This window comes from Chiloscyllium plagiosum, unplaced genomic scaffold (assembly GCF_037043375.1).
Source record: "Chiloscyllium plagiosum isolate Xiang-an unplaced genomic scaffold, Cpla_swu_hap1 HiC_scaffold_27, whole genome shotgun sequence".
Lineage (NCBI taxonomy): Eukaryota > Metazoa > Chordata > Chondrichthyes > Orectolobiformes > Hemiscylliidae > Chiloscyllium > Chiloscyllium plagiosum.
Window position 1 is genome coordinate 90,699,383 of NW_028270165.1, and position 9,807 is coordinate 90,709,189.

Consider the following 9,807-nt stretch of genomic DNA (forward strand, 5'->3'; position numbering starts at 1 on the left):
ACTGAAGTAACATTATAGTATTCGCAGCAGGGAGTAACTGCACACATTTCCTGAGTGTGATCACAGTTTCAATTGTTCATCAGAATCCGGGAGCCAAAAGGACACCAGAACGAAGAGAAGTCGTGGAAACGCGGGGACTGTGCTAACGGATTCCATTCCCTGTCGGTACATGAGATTTATCAACTCAGTCGCAGTTGGGAGAGACATTCTTCAAAACATTATTACAACATTATTTCCATTGACAAAAACACATTCACGCTGCCTGATTACCTTGAAACCGTACAAGTGCCCTGTCATCACATCTTTAATCATAGCTTTGAACATTTTCCCTATGACATATGTTAAGGTAAATGATCTGCAGTTTCCTGTTCTCGGTCTACCTTTTTGAAGAAGGGAGTTTTCCAATCTACAGAAACCTCCCCTGAAACTAATAAGGTTTGGAAAATTAAAACCAATGCATTAACAATATCACTAGCTAATTTTTATTTAAGGGTCTAGAATGAAATCCTTTGGACCCCTGGGACTTGTGAGCTTGTAGTTCCAACAGTTTACTCAGTACTACCTCCCTGGTAATTGTAATTGTCTTCAGTTCCTCCTTCCCTTTCATTTCCTGATTTCCAGCTAGTTCTAACCTGTTACTTGTATCCTCGCTGCTGAAGACAGATTCAAGCTCTTTTCAATTCATCTGCCATCTCTTTATCCTCCGTTATTGAATCCCCAGACTCATTTTTTACAGAACCAACACAGCTTTTCTTTAAAAAGTTAACAAAGTGACAAAACTTTCCTTCCTGTTTTTATACTTTTGGCTAACTTTCTAACTCTAATTGCTGTGCTCCTGCCTCCATTATGTCTGATGTTTTTTCCCCAGCTCTTAACTCTCACATCAACCTGACTGCATATTCTATGGAACTGACCTTGGTTAAGTGTTGCAAAATACACAAGGGCAAATTTTTCATCTCCAGAAAGTCTTAGTACTGAACACGATAACATTCACTTTGAAATATTGTTCATTCAAGCTTCACAAGCACACCCTCCAGATTCAAAATCCCACAATGACACCCAGTTTTGTTATGATCTTTAATTTTGAAGAGAAATTTGAATATTCAGTGATTAACTGGAAGAACTGTTCATGAAATTTTCACATTTTTAAACAAAAAAAATCAACTGGATTAATTGAGCAGAATAGCATGTATGACCTTAAATTGTAAATCTAGTTTTGTTTTGAGTGACGGAGTAGATCCACACCAGATGAGGATCTAATACCTAGATTTAGGCTGTTGTCAGGAGCTTTTATTAAACACAAAATGGCATCTCAATATAAAGTAATATAAAACATGTTTTCAGGCTGCAAATTAACACTGTGTTTAAAATAGCTAAAAGCTGCATTTCTGCATTCCTGAGCTAACTGAATCACAGATTAAGCAAACAATGCCTTCTTCATAGTATGGATCTAATTAAGCTAGATAGGACATTACTGACCATCCTAGCTAACCTTGAAGCACAGGTATGAGGAGATAATGCGTGTGAAACAACATTATTTCCCAGGAAATATCATTGGGTTAATCTGTTGTCCATTATGTAATTTTATTACATTTTATTGGATTTACTCTGTAATTAAGGCTGTACTGTCTCTTAAGAAACATATGAAAATTGATATTTTATTCCAAGTTAATCACGCAGTTTCTCCAAGGAACACAGAATCTTTTAATATCTGTCTTGCTGGACAAATCTTTTCCCGGCCGTTACAAATTAAAGTGTGAAACCTTGCTGAAGCAAACCATAATCCTAGTGTTCATTTGACCAAGGAGAGGCTTTCTGACACAGTATGTCGAAGGGCCGACAAAAGGGGAGGTCACACTGGATCTGGTGCTTGGTAATGAATCAGGCCAGATGTTTGATTTAGTGGAAGGTGAACACTTTGGAGAGAGTGACGATAATTCAGTTAGGTTTCATATAGCAATTTAAAGGGATAGGAACATGCCACAGGTTAAGAGTTATCGATGGGGCAAGGGCAATTATAATGCAATTAGTCAAGACTTAGGATGCATAGAATAGGGTAGCAAAATGCAGGGGATGGGAACAATTGAAGTGTGGAGCTGGTTTAAGGAACAGATATAGTGTGCCCTTGATAGGTATGTCCCTGTCAGGCAGGGAGTGATAAGGTAAGGGAACCGTGGTTTACAACAGAAATTGCATCTCTTGTTACAAAGAAGAAGGAGGCTCATGTGTTGATGAGGCAAGATGGTTCAGATGAGGCGATGGAGAGTTACAGATCAGCTCGGAAGGGTTTAAAGAGAGAGTTAAGAGCAAAGAGAGGACATGAGCAGTCTTTAACACATAAAGGAGAACCCTAAAGCTTTCTATAGGTATGTGAGGAATAAAAGGATGATTAGGGTAGGAATAGGGTCAGTCAAAGACAGAAGTGGGAAGTTGAGTGTGGGCCCTGTGGAGATTGGAGAGGTGTTAATGAATATCTCTCATCGGTCTTCACTCAGGAAAAGGAGAATATTGTCGAGGAGAAGAATGAGGTACGAGATATGAGACTCGAAAGGATTGAGGTTAGTTGCACACAGGTGTTATCTATTCTAGAAAAGGAGTGAGAGGAGACAAGTGCCCTAGGGCGGATTGGATTTATCCAAGGATTCTCTGGGAAGCTAGCGAGGAGAGGGCAGAGCCTTTGGCTTTGATATTTGAGTTGTCATTGTCTACCGATTTAGTACCAGAGTGGAGGATTGCAAATGTTGTGCCCTTGTTCAAGAAGGGCAGCAGAGATGACCCAGGTAATTATAGACCAGTGAGCCTTACGTCTGTTGAAGGAAAGCTTTTGGAAAGGAATATTAGAGATAGGATTAATAATCATCTAGCAAGCAACAATTTGATTTCAGATAGTCAACACTGTTTCATCAAGGGCAGATCGTGTCTCATAAACCTCATTGAGTTTTTTGAGAAGGTGACCAAGCATGGAGATGAGGGTAGGGCAGTTGACATGGTGTACATGGACCTCAGTAAAGCCTTTGATAAAATTCCACATGGTAGGCTATTGGAGAAAATGCAGAGACATTGGATTGAGGATTACAAACTAGCTTTCTGAAAGAAGACAGGAAGTGGTGGTTTATGGAAAATATTCAGCCTGGAGTCCGGTTACTAGTGGTGTACCACAACGATCAGTTTTCAGACTACTGCGGTTTGTCATTTTTTAAATGACTTAGACACAGGCATAGGTGGATGGATTAGTAAATTTGCAGACGACACTAAAGTCGGTGGAGTAGTGGACAGTTTGGAAGAATGTTACAGGTTGCAGGGGGACTTGGATAAACTGCAGAATTGGACTGAGAGGTGGCAAATGGAGTTCAATGCAGCTAAATGTGAGGTGATTCACTTTGGGAAGAATAACAGGAAGGCAGTGATCTTGGAGTCCATGTGCATAGATCCCTGAAAATTGCCACTCAGGTGGATAGTGCTGTTAAGAAGGCATACGGTGTGTTAGGTTTCATTCGAAGAGGGATTGAGTTCCGGAACCGCAATATCATGCTGCAACTATACAAAACGCTGGTGCAGCCACACTTGGAATATTGTGTATAGTTCTGGTCCCCATATTTCAGGAAGGATGTGGGAAGCATTGGAAAAGGTGCAGAAGAGATTTACCAGGATGTTGCCTGGTCTGGAGGGAGGGTCTTATGAGGAAAGGCTGAGAGACTTGGATCTGTTCTCATTGGAAAGAAGGCGGCTAAGGGGGGATTTGATAGAGACATATAAGATGATCAGAGTATTAGATAGGGTAGACAGTGAAAGAATTTTTCCTAGAATGGTGAAGTCAGCTTGTATTAGGGGCATAACTACAAATTGAGGGGTGATAGATTAAAGACAGGTGTCAGAGGCAAGTTCTTTATGCAGAGAGTGGGAAGGGTGTGGAATGCCCTACCTGCTAAGGTAGTCAACTCGGCCACATTAGGGAGATTTAAACAATCCTTCGATAAGCGCATGGATGATATTGGGATAGTGTCAGGGAATGAGCTGAGAATAGTTCACAGGTTGGCGCAACATCAAGGGCCGAAGGGCCTGTTCTGCGCTGTATTGTTCTGTGTTCTAAACTTAGTGCAGGAGGCGGAAAGAAATGAGCAGCTTTTTTTATATCGATATTTTTATTAGAAATTTAACATTTTTACAAGTTTACAAAAATAAACAAAACTCTCAGATATAAACATTGATATACAATAGCCAAAGTTTAACAAGAAAGAAAAGATAAAAAACCCGAAACAGAAAAAAAACAAAACTCAACTGTCTACTAATCTAACCTACAACTAACCAGATTGTATATTTAAGTCTCTTACATGCTCGGAATGTGTTAACATCAGATGTAATAAAACCCGTATTCGTGCGGGATTCCTCTCCCGAGGGGCCCCGGCCCAGCCAGGTTTGTAATCTCAATTAAATAAAAGCCCTTGTTAGGATAGCCGAAATATCTGTATTTATGTAACTCAAGAAGGGCTGCCATATTTTATAAAATAATTCGGTCTTTCGCTGCACTATATTTGTGAGGAAGTCAAGGGGAATACATTCCATAATTAATCTGTGTCAATTTGAACGTCCAGGGGGGCCCTCAGCCACCCAGTTTTTCCTTGCACAGAAAGAAAGAATAGAAAATAGTCTCTTCCCGTACATGTCCAGGGAGGGAAAGTTCGAAAAGCCCAAAAGGAGAGATACAGGGTCCACTTTAATTTCCGTTCCTAAAATTTCTGTCAGGGTACTTGCTACTTTAGTCCAATATCTACGGATCTTATGACAGGTCCATAGGCAATGTGTAAGAGTGCCCACCTCTATTTTGCATTTAGGACACATTGGAGATGCTCTTGCCTTAAATTTTGCCAGTCGAACCGGTGCTATATGGGCCCTATGAAGTATCTTCAGCTGGATAGCCTGGTTTCTGTTACAAATAATAATTCTTCTAGCATTTTCCCAAATATCATTCCATGTTTCTATAGAGATTTCTAGTCCCAAATCCTGATCCCATGTTTTAAGCAGATTATCCATATCTCCCGATACTTCATCATGTAGTAAATGATAAATAGTACTGGCGGAAGATACCCCCACTGGTTGAAGGACACTACATTCTCTATCTGATTTATAAAGACTATCTAATAACGTAGTCTTCTTCTGTATATAATCTCGAATTTGAAAGTATCGAAAGAGGTCTCCATTAGGTAATCCAAATTTCTGACGCAGCTGTTCAAAAGACATCAGGACCCCATCTTTAAATAGATCCCCTAAACATGAGATACCCCTGGATCTCCAGAGTTTAAAAGTGGCATCTGTCAACCCTGGTTGGAATCCCCATGCTCCCACTATCGGTGCATAGGGGGATGTTTTATGTGAGTTGCCCTCATTTTGCCGCATTATATTCCAAGCCTTAATTGTGTTTAGTGTTATAGGGTTTTTACAGTGATCTGTAACGATTTTCCTCTTGTCTGAAAATAAAAGGTTAATAAGTGGGTATTTTACTTGAGAGGCCTCGATGTCCAACCAGATTGGGTCTTGTCTGATCCACAATCAATCAGCTATGTAACTTAATAGAGAACTTAACTGATATTTCCTAAAGTCTGGGAAGTCCAATCCTCCCCTTGTCTGTGGAAGCTGTAGCTTCTTCAGCTTAATGAGGGGCCGTCTATGATTCCAGCCAGCCATATAATTTACATAGAGCCGTCCTCGGCAGCATCACCGGAAGCATTCTCATAGGATATAGGAGACGGGGCAGGACATTCATTTTGATTAATGCTATTCTACCCAACCAGGAAATTGGAAGGACTCCCCATCGCTGGAGGTCCTGCCTTATCCCTTCCAGTAAATGCACAAAATTAGCCTTATACAACTGACCAAATACTGGAGTAATAAAAATGCCTAAATATAAGAAGCCCTCCAGGGACCAAGGAAAGGGAAAAAGGGATCCGTCCACTAAGTGGGGTGTCATAGCAAGGCCACCCATTGGCATAGCCTCCGATTTTGAAAAATTAATTTTGTAGCCTGAGAATGCGCTAAATGTATTAATAACTTGGATTAGGCGAGGTACGGACATCAGAGGATTACTGAGGAATAGAAGAACATCATCTGCATAAAGGGTAATTTTATGTTTACCTGTACCAATCCTCGGGGCCGTTATATTAGGATCAGCTCGTATAGCTTCTGCTAGTGATTCAATTATTAGTGTAAATAACAATGGCGCGAGGGGACATCCCTGACGGCAGCCCCTACCCACACTGAAGCTATCCGAACCTAATCCATTGGTAACCACAACTGCTTTGGGATCACTATACAATGTTGAGACCCATTTGGTAAACACCTGACCAACGCCAAACCTTTCCAATGTGTAAAACAAATATGACCATTCAACCCTATCAAATGCCTTTTCCGGGTCTAATGAAACCACTACTCCTGGTATCTTTCCCTGATGACAGGCTTGAATCATATTCAAAACCCTTCTAATATTATTGGATGATCTATGGCCCTTAATAAACCCCCGTCTGATCCTCCTTTGTAATATGTGGCAGTACCCTTTATAGTCTCAGTGCTAACGTTTTAGAAAGGATTTTAAAATCTACATTTAGCAAGGATAATGGTCTATATGATGTGCAATCTTCTGGATCCTTTCCTTTTTTAAGGATAAGAGAGATATTTGCCTCTTTCAGCGAAGGCGGGAGACAGCCCTGATTATATGCATAGTTATACATGTCCATAAGTGGACCAGCCAATATTTCTGTAAATTCTTTATAGAATTCAGCTTGAAAACCATCTGGGCCCGGTGCCTTACCACTCTGAATTTGCCTAATTGCACCAAGTATTTCTTGGACTGTAAGAGGAGCATTTAGGACCGATACTTGTTCCGGAGTTAGGCCTGGAAAGGTCAAATTTTTAAAACATGACTGCATCCTCCTCATCCTATCTTCATAATCCTGCGATTTATATAACTCAGAATAAAATTCTCTAAAGATCGCATTAATCTTTTTATGATCATGAGTTAAAATACCCGTACTTTCCTTGATAGACGTAATAGTCTGAGGGGCCTTTTTTTTCCTTTGCAAGAAATGCTAAGTATCTACCCGGTTTGTCGCCATATTCATATAACCTTTGTTTTGCAAATAATATTTCCCTCTTAGCCGTTTGAGTAAGCGTAGTGTTTAGAGCTGTCCTAAGAGCCAAAATCCTTTGCAATTTAATAATAGAAGGTCTATCAGTGTATGCTGTTTCAGCTGCTTTTAAGCGAGCTTCAAGCAGACGCTGTTGTTCTCCCTTCAATTTCTTCTGGGTCGCTGAATAGGAGATGATCAAACCTCGCGTGTAAGCTTTGATGGTCTCCCACATCATTGATGGGTTGCGAGCTGTACCTGAATTAATTTCTAAAAAAGTTTTAAATTCTTGAGAGAAGTACTTTACAAATTTACTATCTTTCATTAGGAAGGGGTCCATACGCCAATGCCGAGGGGATGTCCCATTGTTCCTCGCCTTAGTTTCCATATATACAGCAGCGTGATCGGAAATTGCTATACTACCTATTTTACAGGATGATATGGAATTTTTAAAAATCGAGGGGGCGAAAAACATATCAATTCTGGTATGACATTTATGTGGATTGGAGTAAAAAGAAAAATCTCTGCCCTGTGGATGAAGACATCTGCATACATCTACTAATCCTAATTCTTTGTTCGGATCCATCAGTTGTCTAGATCTGGGAGATACTCCGCCAGTACTCTTGGGAATCCTATCTATTTCCGGATCCATAATACAATTAAAGTCTCCCCCTATAATTATATGACGGGCACCAAAAGCCATCAATTTTGAAAAGGCTTCGTTATAAATTTAAAGGGGTGTGCCGGAGGGCAGTACAAATTTAAAATCCCATATTCCTCTCCATTTATGAGGGCTTTAATCAAAATATATCGTCCAGCTTCGTCTTTTATCTGCTTTAGGATTTTGAAAGGGAAATTCTTTCGGACAAGAATAACAACTCCCCTGCTTTTTGAGCTAAAAGAAGAAAAAAAGGCCTGATCAAATCCACCCTGTTGTAATTTCAAGTGTTCTTTATCCGACAGGTGTGTCTCCTGTAGGAGAGCTATATCAACTCTTTCCTTCTGAAGATTTGATAATATTTTCTTCCTTTTGACTGGCGAATTACTCTCCTTGACATTCCAAGTGCACCACTTAATCGACTGATCAACCATAATCATCTGGGCCAATCCGAGATCCCTCGGGAGGGGGAACCCTATCCAGAACATCCCGAGCGTAGAGCATATAAAATTTACAAAAATAACGCCTCTCTAATACGCCCACAACAATACAATAAAAAACCATTTCTAAAAAAAAATAAAACGTATCTAAGTGGAGATTTTCCCCTTGTTCCCAGAGGGTGTCACTTCCTCGCCAAAAGTCCATCATATCCTCTCCCAACCAATGCCCCACCCTTGACCCAGACGCTCCTCAATAAAATGAGAATTCAAATATAATACAAAGGTAGAGTTAACAGTGAGCACCCTACCCCACCCACACCAACACCTGGATATATTTGGTAATGTTAATACCATATATAAATATATAACTATAAAATTACCACATCAACAAATAATAATTAAATATAATACAAAATAACAAGGGAAAGCAACCTCGCTCCTAGAGACAGAGGTAAATTTGAATAAGGTAGCCACCTCTCCCCACCAACACCAACCAAACCCCCCAGCTTTTTTTTTAATATATACCCCAGCATTTTTATATATACATATACACATACACACACACACACCCCTCATATATACATAAAATAATAAAAGAAAACAACCCCAAGGGGGGGGGGGGGGAGAAAATCAAATCCCTCTCCCTACCCCGCATGATAATATTAAACAGTAAAGTAAAGTCAGAGGCAAAAAAAGGGGGGGATACAAACCAAAGTGGGGTGAAAGGCAAACCAACATCCATTATGCCTTACAGTTTATCTAAGAGAGTCTAAGAATTCCTTAGCCTTTTCTGGCGATCCAAAGTTATATACGGATTGTTCATGGTTAAAGTGTAACGTCGCTGGGTAGCGTAAGGAGTACTGAATATTTAAGTCCCTTAAACGCTTCTTCGCCTCGTCGAATGCCTTCCTCTTTCGAACCAGAGCCGGGGAAAAGTCCTGGAATAACATGATCTTGGATCCTTTATAGATCATAGCTTGGGGGTCTTTTCCACCCTTGCCTGGCCTGATCCAGCTTCCAGATTTAAAAGCTGTGGCAGCCACTGCTCCAGGAATACTGTAAGCTGGCCTTCTTCTTCCCGTTCGGGTAGGCCCAGCAAACAAATATTTTTTTGACGACCTTCAGCTCTGCCCCTCCAACTCGGCGCTCGATTTCTTTCATGTCTTGGTCGTGCTTTTGCAGTGTGGCCGAGAGTGAGTCCCATCGACTTCGGGAATCCTCGCTAAACGCGCCGATCTTCGCGTCCATCTTGGAGATCATCTCCACAAGGCTTGCCCCTGTAGGTAAGTCCCCCGGGGCGGCTGTGGACGCCTCTGCTGCAGCTGGAGAGAGTGGGGGAGGGGGTCCTGCTTGTTGTGAGCTGCGGGCTCCCTTCCCTTTAGTCATTTTAACTAAAGATTAGATTGTTTAAGTTTAATATTAAACAACTAATTAAATTAAACAACTATTATCAATGATTTGGTGAGTGTGGTGGGGGTGGGTGACCCACTTTACCCAAATCTTGGGAGGAGCACTGTCGACTCAGACTTGCTAGTTGCCACCATCTTGTATTTCCCTCAGAAATGAGCAGCTTTAAAACAAAAACTGGTAA

The 9,807-nt window shown here is 40.8% G+C and overlaps 2 protein-coding genes across 2 annotated transcripts in view; one reads left to right on the forward strand and one right to left on the reverse strand.

Annotated features, from left to right (window-relative positions):
• Positions 1–9,807, forward strand: part of LOC148144987 (uncharacterized) — a 518,924-nt gene that overhangs the window by 30,574 nt on the left and 478,543 nt on the right. The gene's annotated exons all lie outside the window — the stretch shown is intronic.
• The window catches only part of LOC148144988 (uncharacterized), a 144,761-nt gene that overhangs the window by 9,919 nt on the left and 125,035 nt on the right, over positions 1–9,807 (reverse strand). The window lies entirely within an intron of this gene.